The sequence below is a fragment of the Lingula anatina genome, chromosome 5, assembly GCF_051362555.1.
Source record: "Lingula anatina isolate TDL-2025a chromosome 5, LinAna3.0, whole genome shotgun sequence".
In the NCBI taxonomy this organism is placed as follows: domain Eukaryota; kingdom Metazoa; phylum Brachiopoda; class Lingulata; order Lingulida; family Lingulidae; genus Lingula; species Lingula anatina.
Genome location: NC_141771.1, coordinates 14,457,623 through 14,482,313, shown reverse-complemented (window position 1 = coordinate 14,482,313; position 24,691 = coordinate 14,457,623). Strand labels below are relative to the sequence as shown.

Below are 24,691 nucleotides of genomic sequence, written 5' to 3'. Positions count from 1 at the left end.
ATTTTATTATTTCTTGGAATGGATTAGTTCATCATCCCTGATATCATTTTCATAATTTAATACGGGTCCATTTTTAAATGGTTTTGGTTTTTGCTACAGAAAATTGCTTCTAATTTTACGCCCTTCTCATCTGATGAATGCTTCAATTTTAAACAAAAATGAGAAAGACGGCACACTTTTTGAAATGGTAACAGTTGAAATCTGCTTCTCCAACAAAACATGGGATCTGTATATTCCGATATCTTTTAAAGATCTAATTAAAAGAATATAAAAAAATTTATTGACCCTTTAATTTTGTGACGTATATTTATTTCCACATATGCACAGACAAAAAGATAACATTTTTATTAAATTGTGGAAAAGCAAATTTTGAGACCAAAAATTTAATGTCTATTTCTACATCATACAAATTTATATCACCCTAAAACTTTGTTAACATTATTAAAAATGTGTTCTTTATACACTTAATTACAGCAGCATTAAAATGTAATTTTGTGATGATTTAACTTGCATGTGCTCCTCAAATAAAGTGGTCTTACCCCACATCTCACACCTCAAGTGGGATTAAATTGCCCCACCTGCCACCCCTCATTCAGAATGGACTCGCCCCACCTGTCACCCCTCAAATCGAATGGACTCGCCCTACCTGTCACCCCTTAAATGGAATGGACTCGCCCCACCTGTCACCCCTCTGACGGAATGAACTCGCCCCACCTGTCACCCCTCTGACAGAATGGATTCGCCCCACCTGTCACCCCTCTGACGGAATGGACTCGCCCCACCTGTCACCCCTCTGACGGAATGGACTCGCCCCACCTGTCACCCCCCTCTGACAAAATGGACTCGCCCCACCTGTCACCCCTCTGGCGAAATGGACTCGCCCCACCTGTCACCCCCTCTGACGAAATGGACTCGCCCCACCTGTCACCCCCCCTCTGACAAAATGGACTCGCCCCACCTGTCACCCCTCTGGCGAAATGGACTCGCCCCACCTGTCACCCCCTATGACGAAATGGACTCGCCCCACCTGTCACCCCTCTGACGAAATGGACTCGCCCCACCTGTCACCCCTCTGACGAAATGGACTCGCCCCACCTGTCACCCCTCTGACGGAATGGACTCGCCCCACCTGTCACCCCTCTGACGGAATGGACTCGCCCCACCTGTCACCCCTCTGACGGAATGGACTCGCCCCACCTGTCACCCCCTCTGACAAAATGGACACGCCCCACCTGTCACCCCTCAAATTAAATGGACTTGACCCATTTGTCACACTTCAAAAAGGATTCCTCTCATGTCACCCACATCTATACAATCACACAAACCAGACTCCTATGAAACTATAAAACAAAGTCATTCTAGTGTGCTATTTATTTATTTATTTATTTAGAACATCTTTTGCGACAGAAAATCATGGTGAGGAACTACAATAAAGATATATGCACACTTAGATTAACATAGACTCTAGTTAAATAATTTTAAAAAATATGAATTATTGACATTTGGGAAAAGTGGTTTGGATTTGCATTGGAACTTGTTCCTAATACTTTCTCTATTTGTACTGGAATTTCAATACCAGCATTCACGCTTTATACTTAAAGAACCAATATTAAAATTAAAAAGAGTGTCGAGCTAAATTTAAAATTCAAGGAAAAAAAATATGTCAGTTTTTCCATGGACATTTAAAAGTATCATTAGTACTGTATATTGTGTATACATTTATTGCTGTATACAGGATAGACCAAGGGCGACATGCTTTTTTATGTGAGCAGACATGAATCTACATCTTAAAATTGGCAGATCCAGAATTTATATATATATTTTGTGACATACTTCACCGCATAATTCTAATCTTGATTTCAGCACAAAAATGGTTAATTGCAACACTTATTTGTACAAATTCAATTTTTTTCTTTTTGTTTCAATTTGAAGGAACGAAATATATTTAATATAGAAAAGACTGTAATTGATATTACTTTGGCTTTCATGTCTAAGATCGCCATTCACAGGATCGGGCACAGAACACATACAAATTTTAAAATAGAAATGACTCCTACAATGTAAATCAAATGAATGTAAACAAAGTAAATTAATTAATTACCCGAACTTCAATCTGCAACTTTGTGGAAATGTAATTTTTACCTTCAAGTTTGAATGCTGTGATACACAAATGCTTTAAAAATGCATAGTGACATTTTAAACCCTTAAATAATAACACCATTGCACAATAATAAAATTGGAGAAAGACTGATGAGTTCAAATAGAATCAGATGCATCCTAATTAACGTATAATTTGAAATGAAAAATGCTCAATTACTGAATATAATTTGAAAAGGGAACATGATCGACCACATTTTTGAAAAACATTTAAATATGTTCAAATCTGATATGCAAATGGTGTTGTCCTAAATTTTTTTGACAGTCACAATAAAAACGTATACCATTTTCGCCATATTACAAGTGCGCTGTGTTTTGGTTCGAGCGCGTCAGTGCGTGCATGTGTGCCTGTGCAAGGTTCCAAAATCCGACTAGGAGGCTTTGGAGGATTCTTTCAGTCAGACGCACGTATATTTTGCAGGATCACCGCAGAGTTGACAATTCTGAAAAATCAAAATAATATGTTAATTACAATATTAAAATGATATCCCAATGCAATGCAATTTGATCTGAGATAAGAAAATTGAAAAAAAAAAAAAAAAACAAAAAAAAAAAAAACGCATTAATTTTAAAGGAGTTTATTCAAAACATTCCATAAATCTTACAAATTAAACGCATTACACACACCAGCAATATCAAACTAAAATCATAGCAGGGAAGATGTATGTAAATTATCCTGATACTTGCCTCAGTTTTCTGCGTCACATGCTATATGTAACCTTATTGTACATAAAGGGAAACCATACACTACAAGGTGCGTCGGGGAGGGGGGGGGGGCACAAGTTCTGACTGGGTGTGTATATTTATGACAACTACAGTCAGCAACTACAACACCGGGCGACTTGAGGCCTTACCTGCGGTATGTGTAACTGCCCGTAACACTCTTTATTTGTTTTCATTTATGGGAGTCATTTATATATTTATTTATTATCATTTTTTTTCTTTTACAGTATGTCCTTTATTATCTCCGCCAAGGAGGTTATGTTTTCGCCCCTGTTTGTCAGTCATCAACATAATTAAAAAAGTTATGGACCGATTTTAATGATTTTTTCAGGAACTGTCAGAAGTGGGCCAAGAAAGATATGATTAGTTTATGGTGGTGATCCGGATCAATAATCAATCAATAATAATAAAAAAATACTGCCTTGGCGGAGGTCTGCGCTCTCGGAGTGCTTTTCTAGTTTATATATTATTCACACGAACTGCATTTTCCTTTCTTTCACGTTTGCCCTCCTTTGCTTTCTCTCGCTCTACTAATTACAACGTTACAGGCCACTGCACATACCTAACCGCGCCGTCACATGCCTCTGCCACATAATGCACTAAACAGTTCTCATTCCACTGTATATATACGGCTTCCTCTCTTGCTTCTTTTTCGCTTTAATATCAAACACAGAACGGGACAGGGTAATTTCTAAAGATATTAGCTCACTTAGTAGGAGGACAAGGTAATCTATTTCAAACGTAAACCTCTTCGACTTTAGGTCCTTGCAACGTTTCTGTCTATCCTTTTACAACGATATTAGCTCACTCAGTCAGTGGACAGGGTACTGTAGTCTATTTTAACGCTGATGTAAACTTCTTTGGCTTTGGGTCTTTACAGCGTTTCTGTCTATCTTTTTTCTTACACTTTCCTATGTACTTCGTGTAATTTACAGTTTCATTTTTTCGTTATTTTTCTTGTATTTTAATTTGTGTCCAGTATTTCTACATGCACATTTTACGTTACACCTTTGGTTTCTGTTACCGGGTAGGTCTACTTCTTTTGTTTTATTTCTCTTCCTTTAATTTAACGGTGGGTTTTGGGAATAAATTGAATGATCCAAATCAATCAGTGCGAGTTTCTTGACTGAGTACAGCTACATCGTAACATTTAAGGGCGAAAATTTAGGCAAGCCGTACATTTACATATGCACTGTACACGTAATACATTATTGGATCATTTAATTTCTTTCCACTGGTAAACGATAGAAGACGATACTTTACTCACAAAACATATTTTCTTCAATCGTGGTTCCACCAAACAAGGCAATGGGTCCGAGCTTCAACCACACATCATCTTGCAGGTCATCTTGTTACAGGGTCTAGCTGTCAAGTGACCAGCCAGGAGCACAGCTCGCACTGCGATGCATGACTTATTGTTATGCAAATTACAACTGGTACAGTGCATGGCACATTTTTATTGAAGGGGTTGCTATGGAAATCGGTCTCAAAGAACGGCGAATCTACACAATATTATTTTACTATTGTGACAAGGCCATAACCCTGGCTGCATAGACGTATTTGTCACCATCGTCATATTACTTAAGGACAACAGTTTAGATTGTATCAAAATTTGAAAATAATAATGACGATAGATATAACAACTCAAATAGTATTAAAGTGAATGATGTTCAAACATTCGGGGAATAGCGCTGCGCGAGATGAAAAACATTTGTACGGTCCCCGGGCTATCTATTTTAATTGAAGATCTATACATTACAATCTGTCAACATTAAGGAAGAAATAGAGCAAAAACTCTGTCTCCCCCCCCCCTCTCAGATTGTGTTCTCAGAGCTTATTTTTGAATCATCTTTAAAGCTAGAATTGGGGGCCTTGATGAAGTGACCCGGGCGCGTTTCCACATTTTTTATGAATGACAGGTGTGGTAGATTGATTTTCGTCACTTTTTGGAAAAATCGGAGACGGGTCGATTTTTGGTGATTTTGAGTGATTTTGAACAGTGCCGGCACTGTGAGATTTCTTCAATTTTGGCCAGGTAGGGATGAAATTTTTTTTTCTTCATTATAGTGTCATGTAGGTGTGTTCGGTCATTTGTAGTAAGAATAAAGTGCTGGAAGAGTGGTGGTGTCAACATTAAGGAAGAAATAGAGCAAAAACTCTCTCTACCCCCCCCCCTCAGATTCTGTTCTCAGAGCTTATTTTTGGATCATCTTTAAAGCTAGAATTGGGGGCCTTGATGAAGTGACCCGGGCGCGTTTCCACATTTTTTATGAATGACAGGTGTGGTAGATTGATTTTCGTCACTTTTTGGAAAAATCGGAGACGGGTCGATTTTTGGTGATTTTGAGTGATTTTGAACAGTGCCGGCACTGTGAGATTTCTTCAATTTTGGCCAGGTAGGGATGAAAATTTTTTTCTTCATTATAGTGTCAGGTAGGTGTGTTCGGTCATTTGTAGTAAGAATAAAGTGCTGGAAGAGTGGTGGTGTCAACATTAAGGAAGAAATAGAGCAAAAACTCTGTCTCTCCCCCCCTCTCAGATTCTGTTCTCAGAGCTTATTTTTGGATCATCTTTAAAGCTAGAATTGGGGGCCTTGATGAAGTGACCTGGGCACGTTTCCACATTTTTTATGAATGACAGGTGTGGTAGATTGATTTTCGTCACTTTTTGGAAAAATCGGAGACGGGTCAATATTTGGTGATTTTGAGTGATTTTGAACAGTGCCGGCACTGTGAGATTTCTTCAATTTTGGCCAGGTAGGGATGAAATTTTTTTTTCTTCATTATAGTGTCATGTAGGTGTGTTCGGTCATTTGTAGTAAGAATAAAGTGCTGGAAGAGTGGTGGTGTCAACATTAAGGAAGAAAAAGAGCAAAAACTCTGTCTCCCCCCCCCCCATCAGATTCTGTTCTCAGAGCTTATTTTTGGATCACCTTTAAAGCTAGAATTGGGGGCCTTGATGAAGTGACCCGGGCGCGTTTCCACATTTTTTATGAATGACAGGTGTGGTAGATTGATTTTCGTCACTTTTTGGAAAAATCGGAGACGGGTCAATATTTGGTGATTTTGAGTGATTTTGAACAGTGCCGGCACTGTGAGATTTCTTAAATTTTGGCCAGGTAGGGATGAAAATTTTTTTTCTTCATTATAGTGTCAGGTAGGTGTGTTCGGTCATTTGTAGTAAGAATAAAGTGCTGGAAGAGTGGTGGTGTCAACATTAAGGAAGAAAAAGAGCAAAAACTCTGTCTCCCCCCCCATCAGATTCTGTTCTCAGAGCTTATTTTTGGATCACCTTTAAAGCTAGAATTGGGGGCCTTGATGAAGTGACCCGGGCGCGTTTCCACATTTTTTATGAATGACAGGTGTGGTAGATTGATTTTGGTCACTTTTTGGAAAAATCGGAGACGGGTCGATTTTTGGTGATTTTGAGTGATTTTGAACAGTGCCGGCACTGTGAGATTTCTTCAATTTTGGCCAGGTAGGGATGAAAATTTTTTTTCTTCATTATAGTGTCAGGTAGGTGTGTTCGGTCATTTGTAGTAAGAATAAAGTGCTGGAAGAGTGGTGGTGTCAACATTAAGGAAGAAAAAGAGCAAAAACTCTGTCTCCCCCCCCCCTCTCTCAGATTCTGTTCTCAGAGCTTATTTTTGGATCATCTTTAAAGCTAGAATTGGGGGCCTTGATGAAGTGACCCGGGCGCGTTTCCACATTTTTTATGAATGACAGGTGTGGTAGATTGATTTTCGTCACTTTTTGGAAAAATCGGAGACGGGTCGATTTTTGGTGATTTTGAGTGATTTTGAACAGTGCCGGCACTGTGAGATTTCTTCAATTTTGGCCAGGTAGGGATGAAAATTTTTTTCTTCATTATAGTGTCAGGTAGGTGTGTTCGGTCATTTGTAGTAAGAATAAAGTGCTGGAAGAGTGGTGGTGTCAACATTAAGGAAGAAAAAAACCAAAAACTCTCTCTACCCCCCCCTCTCAGATTCTGTTCTCAGAGCTTATTTTTGGATCATCTTTAAAGCTAGAATTGGGGGCCTTGATGAAGTGACCCGGGCGCGTTTCCACATTTTTTATGAATGACAGGTGTGGTAGATATATTTTCATCACTTTTTGGAAAAATCGGAGACGGGTCGATTTTTGGTGATTTTGAGTGATTTTGAACAGTGCCGGCACTGTGAGATTTCTTCAATTTTGGCCAGGTAGGGATGAAAATTTTTTTTCTTCATTATAGTGTCAGGTAGGTGTGTTCGGTCATTTGTAGTAAGAATAAAGTGCTGGAAGAGTGGTGGTGTCAACATTAAGGAAGAAAAAGAGCAAAAACTCTGTCTCCCCCCCCTCTCAGATTCTGTTCACAGAGCTTATTTTTGGATCATCTTTAAAGCTAGAATTGGGGGCCTTGATGAAGTGACCCGGGCACGTTTCCACATTTTTTATGAATGACAGGTGTGGTAGATATATTTTCGTCACTTTTTGGAAAAATCGGAGATGGGTCGATTTTTGGTGATTTTGAGTGATTTTGAACAGTGCCGGCACTGTGAGATTTCTTCAATTTTGGCCAGGTAGGGATGAAAATTTTTTTCTTCATTATAGTGTCAGGTAGGTGTGTTCGGTCATTTGTAGTAAGAATAAAGTGCTGGAAGAGTGGTGGTGTCAACATTAAGGAAGAAAAAGAGCAAAAACTCTGTCTCCCCCCCCCTCTCAGATTCTGTTCTCAGAGCTTATTTTTGGATCACCTTTAAAGCTAGAATTGGGGGCCTTGATGAAGTGACCCGGGCACGTTTCCACATTTTTTATGAATGACAGGTGTGGTAGATATATTTTCGTCACTTTTTGGAAAAATCGGAGATGGGTCGATTTTTGGTGATTTTGAGTGATTTTGAACAGTGCCGGCACTGTGAGATTTCTTCAATTTTGGCCAGGTAGGGATGAAAATTTTTTTCTTCATTATAGTGTCAGGTAGGTGTGTTCGGTCATTTGTAGTAAGAATAAAGTGCTGGAAGAGTGGTGGTGTCAACATTAAGGAAGAAAAAGAGCAAAAACTCTGTCTCCCCCCCCCCCCCGCCTCTCAGATTCTGTTCTCAGAGCTTATTTTTGGATCATCTTTAAAGCTAGAATTGGGGGCCTTGATGAAGTGACCCTGGCGCGTTTCCACATTTTTTATGAATGACAGGTGTGGTAGATTGATTTTCGTCACTTTTTGGAAAAATCGGAGACGGGTCGATTTTTGGTGATTTTGAGTGATTTTGAACAGTGCCGGCACTGTGAGATTTCTTCAATTTTGGTCAGGTAGGGATGAAAATTTTTTTTCTTCATTATAGTGTCATGTAGGTGTGTTCGGTCATTTGTAGTAAGAATAAAGTGCTGGAAGAGTGGTGGTGTCAACATTAAGGAAGAAAAAGAGCAAAAACTCTGTCTCCCCCCCCTCTCAGATTCTGTTCTCAGAGCTTATTTTTGGATCATCTTTAAAGCTAGAATTGGGGGCCTTGATGAAGTGACCCGGGCGCGTTTCCACATTTTTTATGAATGACAGGTGTGGTAGATTGATTTTGGTCACTTTTTGGAAAAATCGGAGATGGGTCGATTTTTGGTGATTTTGAGTGATTTTGAACAGTGCCGGCACTGTGAAATTTCTTCAATTTTGGCCAGGTAGGGATGAAAAATTTTTTCTTCATTATAGTGTCAGGTAGGTGTGTTCGGTCATTTGTAGTAAGAATAAAGTGCTGGAAGAGTGGTGGTGTCAACATTAAGGAAGAAAAAGAGCAAAAACTCTGTCTCCCCCCCCCCCCCTCTCAGATTCTGTTCTCAGAGCTTATTTTTGGATCATCTTTAAAGCTAGAATTGGGGGCCTTGATGAAGTGACCCGGGCGCGTTTCCACATTTTTTATGAATGACAGGTGTGGTAGATATATTTTCGTCACTTTTTGGAAAAATCGGAGACGGGTCGATTTTTGGTGATTTTGAGTGATTTTGAACAGTGCCGGCACTGTGAGATTTCCTATTTTGGCCAGGTAGGGATGAAAATTTTTTTTCTTCATTATAGTGTCAGGTAGGTGTGTTCGGTCATTTGTAGTAAGAATAAAGTGCTGGAAGAGTGGTGGTGTCAACATTAAGGAAGAAATAGAGCAAAAACTCTCTCTCCCCCCCCCCCCTCTCAGATTCTGTTCTCAGAGCTTATTTTTGGATCATCTTTAAAGCTAGAATTGGGGGCCTTGATGAAGTGACCCGGGCGCGTTTCCACATTTTTTATGAATGACAGGTGTGGTAGATTGATTTTCGTCACTTTTTGGAAAAATCGGAGACGGGTCGATTTTTGGTGATTTTGAGTGATTTTGAACAGTGCCGGCACTGTGAGATTTCTTCAATTTTGGCCAGGTAGGGATGAAAATTTTTTTTCTTCATTATAGTGTCAGGTAGGTGTGTTCGGTCATTTGTAGTAAGAATAAAGTGCTGGAAGAGTGGTGGTGTCAACATTAAGGAAGAAAAAGAGCAAAAACTCTGTCTCCCCCCCCCCCCCCCCTCTCAGATTCTGTTCTCAGAGCTTATTTTTGGATCATCTTTAAAGCTAGAATTGGGGGCCTTGATGAAGTGACCCGGGTGCGTTTCCACATTTTTTATGAATGACAGGTGTGGTAGATATATTTTCGTCACTTTTTGGAAAAATCGGAGACGGGTCGATTTTTGGTGATTTTGAGTGATTTTGAACAGTGCCGGCACTGTGAGATTTCTTCAATTTTGGCCAGGTAGGGATGAAAATTTTTTTCTTCATTATAGTGTCAGGTAGGTGTGTTTGGTCATTTGTAGTAAGAATAAAGTGCTGGAAGTTTGGTGGTGTCAACATTAATGAAGAAAAAGAGCAAAAACTCTGTCTCCCCCCCCTCTCAGATTCTGTTCTCAGAGCTTATTTTTGGATCATCTTTAAAGCTAGAATTGGGGGCCTTGATGAAGTGACCCGGGCGCGTTTCCACATTTTTTATGAATGACAGGTGTGGTAGATTGATTTTGGTCACTTTTTGGAAAAATCTTAGATGGGTCGATTTTTGGTGATTTTGAGTGATTTTGAACAGTGCCGGCACTGTGAAATTTCTTCAATTTTGGCCAGGTAGGGATGAAAATTTTTTTCTTCATTATAGTGTCAGGTAGGTGTGTTCGGTCATTTGTAGTAAGAATAAAGTGCTGGAAGAGTGGTGGTGTCAACATTAAGGAAGAAAAAGAGCAAAAACTCTGTCTCCCCCCCCCCCCCCCCCGCCTCTCAGATTCTGTTCTCAGAGCTTATTTTTGGATCATCTTTAAAGCTAGAATTGGGGGCCTTGATAAAGTGACCCTGGCGCGTTTCCACATTTTTTATGAATGACAGGTGTGGTAGATTGATTTTCGTCACTTTTTGGAAAAATCGGAGACGGGTCGATTTTTGGTGATTTTGAGTGATTTTGAACAGTGCCGGCACTGTGAGATTTCTTCAATTTTGGTCAGGTAGGGATGAAAATTTTTTTTCTTCATTATAGTGTCATGTAGGTGTGTTCGGTCATTTGTAGTAAGAATAAAGTGCTGGAAGAGTGGTGGTGTCAACATTAAGGAAGAAAAAGAGCAAAAACTCTGTCTCCCCCCCCTCTCAGATTCTGTTCTCAGAGCTTATTTTTGGATCATCTTTAAAGCTAGAATTGGGGGCCTTGATGAAGTGACCCGGGCGCGTTTCCACATTTTTTATGAATGACAGGTGTGGTAGATTGATTTTGGTCACTTTTTGGAAAAATCGGAGATGGGTCGATTTTTGGTGATTTTGAGTGATTTTGAACAGTGCCGGCACTGTGAAATTTCTTCAATTTTGGCCAGGTAGGGATGAAAAATTTTTTCTTCATTATAGTGTCAGGTAGGTGTGTTCGGTCATTTGTAGTAAGAATAAAGTGCTGGAAGAGTGGTGGTGTCAACATTAAGGAAGAAAAAGAGCAAAAACTCTGTCTCCCCCCCCTCTCAGATTCTGTTCTCAGAGCTTATTTTTGGATCATCTTTAAAGCTAGAATTGGGGGCCTTGATGAAGTGACCCGGGCGCGTTTCCACATTTTTTATGAATGACAGGTGTGGTAGATTGATTTTCGTCACTTTTTGGAAAAATCGGAGACGGGTCAATTTTTGGTGATTTTGAGTGATTTTGAACAGTGCCGGCACTGTGAGATTTCTTCAATTTTGGTCAGGTAGGGATGAAAATTTTTTTTCTTCATTATAGTGTCATGTAGGTGTGTTCGGTCATTTGTAGTAAGAATAAAGTGCTGGAAGAGTGGTGGTGTCAACATTAAGGAAGAAATAGAGCAAAAACTCTCTCTCCCCCCCCCCTCTCAGATTCTGTTCTCAGAGCTTATTTTTGGATCATCTTTAAAGCTAGAATTGGGGGCCTTGATGAAGTGACCCGGGCGCGTTTCCACATTTTTTATGAATGACAGGTGTGGTAGATTGATTTTCGTCACTTTTTGGAAAAATCGGAGACGGGTCGATTTTTGGTGATTTTGAGTGATTTTGAACAGTGCCGGCACTGTGAGATTTCTTCAATTTTGGCCAGGTAGGGATGAAAATTTTTTTTCTTCATTATAGTGTCAGGTAGGTGTGTTCGGTCATTTGTAGTAAGAATAAAGTGCTGGAAGAGTGGTGGTGTCAACATTAAGGAAGAAATAGAGCAAAAACTCTCTCTCCCCCCCCCCTCTCAGATTCTGTTCTCAGAGCTTATTTTTGGATCATCTTTAAAGCTAGAATTGGGGGCCTTGATGAAGTGACCCGGGCGCGTTTCCACATTTTTTATGAATGACAGGTGTGGTAGATTGATTTTCGTCACTTTTTGGAAAAATCGGAGACGGGTCGATTTTTGGTGATTTTGAGTGATTTTGAACAGTGCCGGCACTGTGAGATTTCTTCAATTTTGGCCAGGTAGGGATGAAAATTTTTTTTCTTCATTATAGTGTCAGGTAGGTGTGTTCGGTCATTTGTAGTAAGAATAAAGTGCTGGAAGAGTGGTGGTGTCAACATTAAGGAAGAAAAAGAGCAAAAACTCTGTCTCCCCCCCCCCCCTCTCAGATTCTGTTCTCAGAGCTTATTTTTGGATCATCTTTAAAGCTAGAATTGGGGGCCTTGATGAAGTGACCCGGGCGCGTTTCCACATTTTTTATGAATGACAGGTGTGGTAGATATATTTTCGTCACTTTTTGGAAAAATCGGAGACGGGTCGATTTTTGGTGATTTTGAGTGATTTTGAACAGTGCCGGCACTGTGAGATTTCTTCAATTTTGGCCAGGTAGGGATGAAAATTTTTTTTCTTCATTATAGTGTCAGGTAGGTGTGTTCGGTCATTTGTAGTAAGAATAAAGTGCTGGAAGAGTGGTGGTGTCAACATTAAGGAAGAAATAGAGCAAAAACTCTCTCTCCCCCCCCCCCTCTCAGATTCTGTTCTCAGAGCTTATTTTTGGATCATCTTTAAAGCTAGAATTGGGGGCCTTGATGAAGTGACCCGGGCGCGTTTCCACATTTTTTATGAATGACAGGTGTGGTAGATTGATTTTCGTCACTTTTTGGAAAAATCGGAGACGGGACGATTTTTGGTGATTTTGAGTGATTTTGAACAGTGCCGGCACTGTGAGATTTCTTCAATTTTGGCCAGGTAGGGATGAAAATTTTTTTTCTTCATTATAGTGTCAGGTAGGTGTGTTCGGTCATTTGTAGTAAGAATAAAGTGCTGGAAGAGTGGTGGTGTCAACATTAAGGAAGAAAAAGAGCAAAAACTCTGTCTCTCCCCCCCCCCCTCTCAGATTCTGTTCTCAGAGCTTATTTTTGGATCATCTTTAAAGCTAGAATTGGGGGCCTTGATGAAGTGACCCGGGTGCGTTTCCACATTTTTTATGAATGACAGGTGTGGTAGATATATTTTCGTCACTTTTTGGAAAAATCGGAGACGGGTCGATTTTTGGTGATTTTGAGTGATTTTGAACAGTGCCGGCACTGTGAGATTTCTTCAATTTTGGCCAGGTAGGGATGAAAATTTTTTTCTTCATTATAGTGTCAGGTAGGTGTGTTTGGTCATTTGTAGTAAGAATAAAGTGCTGGAAGTTTGGTGGTGTCAACATTAATGAAGAAAAAGAGCAAAAACTCTGTCTCCCCCCCCCCTCTCAGATTCTGTTCTCAGAGCTTATTTTTGGATCATCTTTAAAGCTAGAATTGGGGGCCTTGATGAAGTGACCCGGGCGCGTTTCCACATTTTTTATGAATGACAGGTGTGGTAGATTGATTTTCGTCACTTTTTGGAAAAATCGGAGACGGGTCAATTTTTGGTGATTTTGAGTGATTTTGAACAGTGCCGGCACTGTGAGATTTCTTAAATTTTGGCCAGGTAGGGATGAATTTTTTTTTTCTTCATTATAGTGTCAGGTAGGTGTGTTCGGTCATTTGTAGTAAGAATAATGTGCTGGAAGAGTGGTGTTGTCAACATTAAGGAAGAAATAGAGCAAAAATTCTCTCTCCCCCCCCCCCCCTCTCAGATTCTGTTCTCAGAGCTTATTTTTGGATCATCTTTAAAGCTAGAATTGGGGGCCTTGATGAAGTGACCCGGGCGCGTTTCCACATTTTTTATGAATGACAGGTGTGGTAGATTGATTTTGGTCTCTTTTTGGAAAAATCGGAGACGGGTCGATTTTTGGTGATTTTGAGTGATTTTGAACAGTGCCGGCACTGTGAGATTTCTTCAATTTTGGCCAGGTAGGGATGAAAATTTTTTTTCTTCATTATAGTGTCAGGTAGGTGAGTTCGGTCATTTGTAGTAAGAATAAAGTGCTGGAAGAGTGGTGGTGTCAACATTAAGGAAGAAAAAGAGCAAAAACTCTGTCTCCCCCCCCTCTCAGATTCTGTTCTCAGAGCTTATTTTTGGATCACCTTTAAAGCTAGAATTGGGGGCCTTGATGAAGTGACCAGGGCGTGTTTCCACATTTTTTATGAATGACAGGTGTGGTAGATTGATTTTGGTCACTTTTTGGAAAAATCGGAGATGGGTCGATTTTTGGTGATTTTGAGTGATTTTGAACAGTGCCGGCACTGTGAGATTTCTTCAATTTTGGCCAGGTAGGGATGAAAATTTTTTTTCTTCATTATAGTGTCAGGTAGGTGTGTTCGGTCATTTGTAGTAAGAATAAAGTGCTGGAAGAGTGGTGGTGTCAACATTAAGGAAGAAATAGAGCAAAAACTCTCTCTCCCCCCCCCCCCCCTCTCAGATTCTGTTCTCAGAGCTTATTTTTGGATCATCTTTAAAGCTAGAATTGGGGGCCTTGATGAAGTGACCCGGGCGCGTTTCCACATTTTTTATGAATGACAGGTGTGGTAGATTGATTTTCGTCACTTTTTGGAAAAATCGGAGACGGGTCGATTTTTGGTGATTTTGAGTGATTTTGAACAGTGCCGGCACTGTGAGATTTCTTCAATTTTGGCCAGGTAGGGATGAAAATTTTTTTTTCTTCATTATAGTGTCAGGTAGGTGTGTTCGGTCATATGTAGTAAGAATAAAGTGCTGGAAGAGTGGTGGTGTCAACATTAAGGAAGAAAAAGAGCAAAAACTCTGTCTCCCCCCCCCCCCTCGCCTCTCAGATTCTGTTCTCAGAGCTTATTTTTGGATCATCTTTAAAGCTAGAATTGGGGGCCTTGATGAAGTGACCCGGGCGCGTTTCCACATTTTTTATGAATGACAGGTGTGGTAGATTGATTTTCGTCACTTTTTGGAAAAATCGGAGATGGGTCGATTTTTGGTGATTTTGAGTGATTTTGAACAGTGCCGGCACTGTGAAATTTCTTCAATTTTGGCCAGGTAGGGATGAAAATTTTTTTCTTCATTATAGTGTCAGGTAGGTGTGTTCGGTCATTTGTAGTAAGAATAAAGTGCTGGAAGAGTGGTGGTGTCAACATTAAGGAAGAAAAAGAGCAAAAACTCTGTCTCCCCCCCCACTCTCAGATTCTGTTCTCAGAGCTTATTTTTGGATCATATTTAAAGCTAGAATTGGGGGCCTTGATGAAGTGATCCGGGCGCGTTTCCACATTTTTTATGAATGACAGGTGTGGTAGATTGATTTTCGTCACTTTTTGGAAAAATCGGAGACGGGTCAATTTTTGGTGATTTTGAGTGATTTTGAACAGTGCCGGCACTGTGAGATTTCTTCAATTTTGGTCAGGTAGGGATGAAAATTTTTTTTTCTTCATTATAGTGTCATGTAGGTGTGTTCGGTCATTTGTAGTAAGAATAAAGTGCTGGAAGAGTGGTGGTGTCAACATTAAGGAAGAAAAAGAGCAAAAACTCTGTCTCCCCCCCCCCCTCTCAGATTCTGTTCTCAGAGCTTATTTTTGGATCATCTTTAAAGCTAGAATTGGGGGCCTTGATGAAGTGACCCGGGCGCGTTTCCACATTTTTTATGAATGACAGGTGTGGTAGATTGATTTTCGTCACTTTTTGGAAAAATCGGAGACGGGTCGATTTTTGGTGATTTTGAGTGATTTTGAACAGTGCCGGCACTGTGAAATTTCTTCAATTTTGGCCAGGTAGGGATGAAAAATTTTTTCTTCATTATAGTGTCAGGTAGGTGTGTTCGGTCATTTGTAGTAAGAATAAAGTGCTGGAAGAGTGGTGGTGTCAACATTAAGGAAGAAAAAGAGCAAAAACTCTGTCTCCCTCCCCCCCCCCCCCCCCCCCCCGCCTCTCAGATTCTGTTCTCAGAGCTTATTTTTGGATCATCTTTAAAGCTAGAATTGGGGGCCTTGATGAAGTGACCCGGGCGCGTTTCCACATTTTTTATGAATGACAGGTGTGGTAGATTGATTTTCGTCACTTTTTGGAAAAATCGGAGACGGGTCGATTTTTGGTTATTTTGAGTGATTTTGAACAGTGCTGGCACTGTGAGATTTCTTCAATTTTGGTCAGGTAGGGATGAAAATTTTTTTTCTTCATTATAGTGTCATGTAGGTGTGTTCGGTCATTTGTAGTAAGAATAAAGTGCTGGAAGAGTGGTGGTATCAACATTAAGGAAGAAATAGAGCAAAAACTCTCTCTCCCCCCCCCCTCTCAGATTCTGTTCTCAGAGCTTATTTTTGGATCATCTTTAAAGCTAGAATTGGGGGCCTTGATGAAGTGACCCGGGCGCGTTTCCACATTTTTTATGAATGACAGGTGTGGTAGATTGATTTTCGTCACTTTTTGGAAAAATCGGAAACGGGTCGATTTTTGGTGATTTTGAGTGATTTTGAACAGTGCCGGCACTGTGAGATTTCTTCAGTTTTGGCCAGGTAGGGATGAAAATTTTTTTTCTTCATTATAGTGTCAGGTAGGTGTGTTCGGTCATTTGTAGTAAGAATAAAGTGCTGGAAGAGTGGTGGTGTCAATATTAAGGAAGAAAAAGAGCAAAAACTCTGTCTCCCCCCCCTCTCAGATTCTGTTCTCAGAGCTTATTTTTGGATCATCTTTAAAGCTAGAATTGGGGGCCTTGATGAAGTGACCCGGGCGCGTTTCCACATTTTTTATGAATGACAGGTGTGGTAGATTGATTTTCGTCACTTTTTGGAAAAATCGGAGACGGGTCGATTTTTGGTGATTTTGAGTGATTTTGAACAGTGCCGGCACTGTGAGATTTCTTCAATTTTGGCCAGGTAGGGATGAAAATTTTTTCCTTCATTATAGTGTCAGGTAGGTGTGTTCGGTCATTTGTAGTAAGAATAAAGTGCTGGAAGAGTGGTGGTGTCAACATTAAGGAAGAAAAAGAGCAAAAACTCTGTCTCCCCCCCCCTCTCAGATTCTGTTCTCAGAGCTTATTTTTGGATCATATTTAAAGCTAGAATTGGGGGCCTTGATGAAGTGACCCGGGCGCGTTTCCACATTTTTTATGAATGACAGGTGTGGTAGATTGATTTTCGTCACTTTTTGGAAAAATCGGAGACGGGTCGATTTTTGGTTATTTTGAGTGATATTGAACAGTGCTGGCACTGTGAGATTTCTTCAATTTTGGTCAGGTAGGGATGAAAAATTTTTTTCTTCATTATAGTGTCATGTAGGTGTGTTCGGTCATTTGTAGTAAGAATAAAGTGCTGGAAGAGTGGTGGTATCAACATTAAGGAAGAAATAGAGCAAAAACTCTCTCTCCCCCCCCCTCTCAGATTCTGTTCTCAGAGCTTATTTTTGGATCATCTTTAAAGCTAGAATTGGGGGCCTTGATGAAGTGACCCGGGCGCGTTTCCACATTTTTTATGAATGACAGGTGTGGTAGATTGATTTTCGTCACTTTTTGGAAAAATCGGAGACGGGTCGATTTTTGGTGATTTTGAGTGATTTTGAACAGTGCCGGCACTGTGAGATTTCTTCAGTTTTGGCCAGGTAGGGATGAAAATTTTTTTTCTTCATTATAGTGTCAGGTAGGTGTGTTCGGTCATTTGTAGTAAGAATAAAGTGCTGGAAGAGTGGTGGTGTCAATATTAAGGAAGAAAAAGAGCAAAAACTCTGTCTCCCCCCCCTCTCAGATTCTGTTCTCAGAGCTTATTTTTGGATCATCTTTAAAGCTAGAATTGGGGGCCTTGATGAAGTGACCCGGGCGCGTTTCCACATTTTTTATGAATGACAGGTGTGGTAGATTGATTTTCGTCACTTTTTGGAAAAATCGGAGACGGGTCGATTTTTGGTGATTTTGAGTGATTTTGAACAGTGCCGGCACTGTGAGATTTCTTCAATTTTGGCCAGGTAGGGATGAAAATTTTTTTCTTCATTATAGTGTCAGGTAGGTGTGTTCGGTCATTTGTAGTAAGAATAAAGTGCTGGAAGAGTGGTGGTGTCAACATTAAGGAAGAAAAAGAGCAAAAACTCTGTCTCCCCCCCCCCTCTCAGATTCTGTTCTCAGAGCTTATTTTTGGATCATATTTAAAGCTAGAATTGGGGGCCTTGATGAAGTGATCCGGGCGCGTTTCCACATTTTTTATGAATGACAGGTGTGGTAGATTGATTTTCGTCACTTTTTGGAAAAATCGGAGACGGGTCGATTTTTGGTGATTTTGAGTGATTTTGAACAGTGCCTTCACTGTGAGATTTCTTCAATTTTGGCCAGGTAGGGATGAAAATTTTTTTTCTTCATTATAGTGTCAGGTAGGTGTGTTCGGTCATTTGTAGTAAGAATAAAGTGCTGGAAGAGTGGTGGTGTCAACATTAAGGAAGAAAAAGAGCAAAAACTCTGTCTCCCCCCCCCCTCTCAGATTCTGTTCTCAGAGCTTATTTTTGGATCATCTTTAAAGCTAGAATTGGGGGCCTTGATGAAGTGACCCGGGCGCGTTTCCACATTTTTTATGAATGACAGGTGTGGTAGATATATTTTCGTCACTTTTTGGAAAAATCGGAGACGGGTCGATTTTTGGTGATTTTGGGTGATTTTGAACATTTTTTTTTTCTTCATTATAGTGTCATGTAGGTGTGTTCGGTCATTTGTAGTAAGAATAAAGTGCTGGAAGAGTGGTGGTGTCAACATTAAGGAAGAAATAGAACAAAAACTCTCATTCCCCCCCCCCTCTCAGATTCTGTTCTCAGAGCTTATTTTTGGATCATCTTTAAAGCTAGAATTGGGGGCCTTGATGAAGTGACCCGGGCGCGTTTCCACATTTTTTATGAATGACAGGTGTGGTAGATTGATTTTCGTCACTTTTTGGAAAAATCGGAGACGGGTCGATTTTTGAGTGATTTTGAACAGTGCCTTCACTGTGAGATTTCTTCAATTTTGGCCAGGTAGGGATGAAAATTTTTTTTCTTCATTATAGTGTCAGGTAGGTGTGTTCGGTCATTTGTAGTAAGAATAAAGTGCTGGAAGAGTGGTGGTGTCAACATTAAGGAAGAAAAAGAGCAAAAACTCTGTCTCCCCCCCCCCTCTCAGATTCTGTTCTCAGAGCTTATTTTTGGATCATCTTTAAAGCTAGAATTGGGGGCCTTGATGAAGTGACCCGGGCGCGTTTCCACATTTTTTATGAATGACAGGTGTGGTAGATATATTTTCTTCACTTTTTGGAAAAATCGGAGACGGGTCGATTTTTGGTGATTTTGGGTGATTTTGAACAGTGCCGGCACTGTGAGATTTCTTCAATTTTGGCCAGGTAGGGATGAAAAATTTTTTTCTTCATTATAGTGTCAGGTAGGTGTGTTCGGTCATTTGTAGTAAGAATAAAGTGCTGGAAGAGTGGTGGTGTCAACATTAAGGAAGAAAAAGAGCAAAAACTCTCTCTCCCCCCCTCCTCTCAGATTCTGTTTTCAGAGCTTATTTTTGGATCATCTTTAAAGCTAGAATTGGGGGCCTTGATGAAGTGACCCGGGCGCGTTTCCACATTTTTTATGAAAGACAGGTGTGGGAGATATATTTTCGTCACTTTTTGGAAAAATCGGAGACGGGTCGATTTTTGGTGATTTTGAGTGATTTTGAACAGTGCCGGCACTGTGAGATTTCTTCAATTTTGGCCAGGTAGGGATGAAAATTTTTTTTCTTCATTATAGTGTCAGGTAGGTGTGTTCGGTCATTTGTAGTAAGAATAAAGTGCTGGAAGAGTGGTGGTGTCAACATTAAGGAAGAAAAAGAGCAAAAACTCTGTCTCCCCCCCTCCTCTCAGATTCTGTTCTCAGAGCTTATTTTTGGATCATCTTTAAAGCTAGAATTGGGGGCCTTGATGAAGTGACCCGGGCGCGTTTCCACATTTTTTATGAATGACAGGTGTGGTAGATATATTTTCGTCACTTTTTGGAAAAATCGGAGACGGGTCGATTTTTGGTGATTTTGGGTGATTTTGAACAGTGCCGGCACTGTGAGATTTCTTCAATTTTGGCCAGGTAGGGATGAAAAATTTTTTTCTTCATTATAGTGTCAGGTAGGTGTGTTCGGTCATTTGTAGTAAGAATAAAGTGCTGGAAGAGTGGTGGTGTCAACATTAAGGAAGAAAAAGAGCAAAAACTCTGTCTCCCCCCCTCCTCTCAGATTCTGTTCTCAGAGCTTATTTTTGGATCATCTTTAAAGCTAGAATTGGGGGCCTTGATGAAGTGACCCGGGCGCGTTTCCACATTTTTTATGAAAGACAGGTGTGGTAGATTGATTTTGGTCACTTTTTGGAAAAATCGGAGATGGGTCGATTTTTGGTGATTTTGAGTGATTTTGAACAGTGCCGGCACTGTGAGAGTTCTTCAATTTTGGCCAGGTAGGGATGAAAATTTTTTTCTTCGTTAAAGTGTCAGGTAGGTGTGTTCGGTCATTTGTAGTAAGAATAAAGTGCTGGAAGAGTGGTGGTGTCAACATTAAGGAAGAAATAGAGCAAAAACTCTCTCTCCCCCCCCTCTCAGATTCTGTTCTCAGAGCTTATTTTTGGATCATCTTTAAAGCTAGAATTGGGGGCCTTGATGAAGTGACCCGGGCGCGTTTCCACATTTTTTATGAATGACAGGTGTGGTAGATTGATTTTGGTCACTTTTTGGAAAAATCAGAGATGGGTCGATTTTTGGTGATTTTGAGTGATTTTGAACAGTGCCGGCACTGTGAAATTTCTTCAATTTTGGCCAGGTAGGGATGAAAATTTTTTTTCTTCATTATAGTGTCAGGTAGGTGTGTTCGGTCATTTGTAGTAAGAATTAAGTGCTGGAAGAGTGGTGGTGTCAACATTAAGGAAGAAATAGAGCAAAAACTCTGTCTCCCCCCCCTCTCAGATTCTGTTCTCAGGGCTTATTTTTGGATCATCTTTAAAGCTAGAATTGGGGGCCTTGATGAAGTGACCCGGGCGCGTTTCCACATTTTTTATGAATGACAGATGTGGTAGATTGATTTTCGTCACTTTTTCGAAAAATCGGAGACGGGTCGATTTTTGGTGATTTTGAGTGATTTTGAACAGTGCCGGCACTGTGAGATTTCTTCAATTTTGGCCAGGTAGGGATGAAAATTTTTTTTCTTCATTATAGTGTCAGGTAGGTGTGTTCGGTCATTTGTAGTAAGAATAAAGTGCTGGAAGAGTGGTGGTGTCAACATTAAGGAAGAAAAAGAGCAAAAACTCTGTCTCCCCCCCCCCTCTCAGATTCTGTTCTCAGAGCTTATTTTTGGATCATCTTTAAAGCTAGAATTGGGGGCCTTGATGAAGTGACCCGGGCGCGTTTCCGCATTTTTTATGAATGACAGGTGTGGTAGATTGATTTTCGTCACTTTTTGGAAAAATCGGAGACGGGTCGATTTTTGGTGATTTTGAGTGATTTTGAACAGTGCCGGCACTGTGAGATTTCTTCAATTTTGGCCAGGTAGGGATGAAAATTTTTTTTCTTCATTATAGTGTCAGGTAGGTGTGTTCGGTCATTTGTAGTAAGAATAAAGTGCTGGAAGAGTGGTGGTGTCAACATTAAGGAAGAAAAAGAGCAAAAACTCTGTCTCCCCCCCCCCTCTCAGATTCTGTTCTCAGAGCTTATTTTTGGATCATCTTTAAAGCTAGAATTGGGGGCCTTGATGAAGTGACCCGGGCGCGTTTCCACATTTTTTATGAATGACAGGTGTGGTAGATATATTTTCGTCACTTTTTGGAAAAATCGGAGACGGGTCGATTTTTGGTGATTTTGGGTGATTTTGAACAGTGCCGGCACTGTGAGATTTCTTCAATTTTGGCCAGGTAGGGATGAAAAATTTTTTTCTTCATTATAGTGTCAGGTAGGTGTGTTCGGTCATTTGTAGTAAGAATAAAGTGCTGGAAGAGTGGTGGTGTCAACATTAAGGAAGAAAAAGAGCAAAAACTCTGTCTCCCCCCCCCCTCTCAGATTCTGTTCTCAGAGCTTATTTTTGGATCATCTTTAAAGCTAGAATTGGGGGCCTTGATGAAGTGACCCGGGCGCGTTTCCACATTTTTTATGAATGACAGGTGTGGTAGATTGATTTTGGTCACTTTTTGGAAAAATCGGAGATGGGTCGATTTTTGGTGATTTTGAGTGATTTTGAACAGTGCCGGCACTGTGAGAGTTCTTCAATTTTGGCCAGGTAGGGATGAAAATTTTTTTTCTTCATTAAAGTGTCAGGTAGGTGTGTTCGGTCATTTGTAGTAAGAATAAAGTGCTGGAAGAGTGGTGGTGTCAACATTAAGGAAGAAATAGAGCAAAAACTCTCTCTCCCCCCCCTCTCAGATTCTGTTCTCAGAGCTTATTTTTGGATCATCTTTAAAGCTAGAATTGGGGGCCTTGATGAAGTGACCCGGGCGCGTTTCCACATTTTTTATGAATGACAGGTGTGGTAGATTGATTTTGGTCACTTTTTGGAAAAATCAGAGATGGGTCGATTTTTGGTGATTTTGAGTGATTTTGAACAGTGCCGGCACTGTGAAATTTCTTCAATTTTGGCCAGGTAGGGATGAAAATTTTTTTTCTTCATTATAGTGTCAGGTAGGTGTGTTCGGTCATTTGTAGTAAGAATTAAGTGCTGGAAGAGTGGTGGTGTCAACATTAAGGAAGAAATAGAGCAAAAACTCTGTCTCCCCCCCCTCTCAGATTCTGTTCTCAGAGCTTATTTTTGGATCATATTTAAAGCTAGAATTGGGGGCCTTGATGAAGTGATCCGGGCGCGTTTCCACATTTTTTATGAATGACAGGTGTGGTAGATTGATTTTCGTCACTTTTTGGAAAAATCGGAGACGGGTCAATTTTTGGTGATTTTGAGTGATTTTGAACAGTGCCTTCACTGTGAGATTTCTTCAATTTTGGCCAGGTAGGGATGAAAATTTTTTTTCTTCATTATAGTGTCAGGTAGGTGTGTTCGGTCATTTGTAGTAAGAATAAAGTGCTGGAAGAGTGGTGGTGTCAACATTAAGGAAGAAAAAGAGCAAAAACTCTGTCTCCCCCCCCCCCTCTCAGATTCTGTTCTCAGAGCTTATTTTTGGATCATCTTTAAAGCTAGAATTGGGGGCCTTGATGAAGTGACCCGGGCGCGTTTCCACATTTTTTATGAATGACAGGTGTGGTAGATATATTTTCGTCACTTTTTGGAAAAATCGGAGACGGGTCGATTTTTGGTGATTTTGGGTAATTTTGAACAGTGCCGGCACTGTGAGATTTCTTCAATTTTGGCCAGGTAGGGATGAAAAATTTTTTTCTTCATTATAGTGTCAGGTAGGTGTGTTCGGTCATTTGTAGTAAGAATAAAGTGCTGGAAGAGTGGTGGTGTCAACATTAAGGAAGAAAAAGAGCAAAAACTCTCTCTCCCCCCCTCCTCTCAGATTCTGTTTTCAGAGCTTATTTTTGGATCATCTTTGAAGCTAGAATTGGGGGCCTTGATGAAGTGACCCGGGCGCGTTTCCACATTTTTTATGAAAGACAGGTGTGGTAGATATATTTTCGTCACTTTTTGGAAAAATCGGAGACGGGTCGATTTTTGGTGATTTTGAGTGATTTTGAACAGTGCCGGCACTGTGAGATTTCTTCAATTTTGGCCAGGTAGGGATGAAAATTTTTTTTCTTCATTATAGTGTCAGGTAGGTGTGTTCGGTCATTTGTAGTAAGAATAAAGTGCTGGAAGAGTGGTGGTGTCAACATTAAGGAAGAAAAAGAGCAAAAACTCTGTCTCCCCCCCTCCTCTCAGATTCTGTTCTCAGAGCTTATTTTTGGATCATCTTTAAAGCTAGAATTGGGGGCCTTGATGAAGTGACCCGGGCGCGTTTCCACATTTTTTATGAATGACAGGTGTGGTAGATATATTTTCGTCACTTTTTGGAAAAATCGGAGACGGGTCGATTTTTGGTGATTTTGGGTGATTTTGAACAGTGCCGGCACTGTGAGATTTCTTCAATTTTGACCAGGTAGGGATGAAAAATTTTTTTCTTCATTATAGTGTCAGGTAGGTGTGTTCGGTCATTTGTAGTAAGAATAAAGTGCTGGAAGAGTGGTGGTGTCAACATTAAGGAAGAAAAAGAGCAAAAACTCTGTCTCCCCCCCTCCTCTCAGATTCTGTTCTCAGAGCTTATTTTTGGATCATCTTTAAAGCTAGAATTGGGGGCCTTGATGAAGTGACCCGGGCGCGTTTCCACATTTTTTATGAAAGACAGGTGTGGTAGATTGATTTTGGTCACTTTTTGGAAAAATCGGAGATGGGTCGATTTTTGGTGATTTTGAGTGATTTTGAACAGTGCCGGCACTGTGAGAGTTCTTCAATTTTGGCCAGGTAGGGATGAAAATTTTTTTCTTCGTTAAAGTGTCAGGTAGGTGTGTTCGGTCATTTGTAGTAAGAATAAAGTGCTGGAAGAGTGGTGGTGTCAACATTAAGGAAGAAATAGAGCAAAAACTCTCTCTCCCCCCCCTCTCAGATTCTGTTCTCAGAGCTTATTTTTGGATCATCTTTAAAGCTAGAATTGGGGGCCTTGATGAAGTGACCCTGGCGCGTTTCCACATTTTTTATGAATGACAGGTGTGGTAGATTGATTTTGGTCACTTTTTGGAAAAATCAGAGATGGGTCGATTTTTGGTGATTTTGAGTGATTTTGAACAGTGCCGGCACTGTGAAATTTCTTCAATTTTGGCCAGGTAGGGATGAAAATTTTTTTTCTTCATTATAGTGTCAGGTAGGTGTGTTCGGTCATTTGTAGTAAGAATTAAGTGCTGGAAGAGTGGTGGTGTCAACATTAAGGAAGAAATAGAGCAAAAACTCTGTCTCCCCCCCCTCTCAGATTCTGTTCTCAGGGCTTATTTTTGGATCATCTTTAAAGCTAGAATTGGGGGCCTTGATGAAGTGACCCGGGCGCGTTTCCACATTTTTTATGAATGACAGATGTGGTAGATTGATTTTCGT

The 24,691-nt window shown here is 40.4% G+C and overlaps 1 long non-coding RNA gene across 1 annotated transcript; it reads right to left on the bottom strand.

The window, feature by feature from the left end:
- Positions 1-1,356: 1,356 nt before the first annotated feature.
- On the bottom strand, positions 1,357-4,280 carry LOC147761691 (uncharacterized). Its single transcript, XR_015334827.1, has 2 exons — positions 4,148-4,280; positions 1,357-2,600 (listed from the first exon to the last, which is right to left on the bottom strand). It is a non-coding gene; the product is annotated as an uncharacterized LOC147761691 (long non-coding RNA).
- Positions 4,281-24,691: the final 20,411 nt, after the last annotated feature.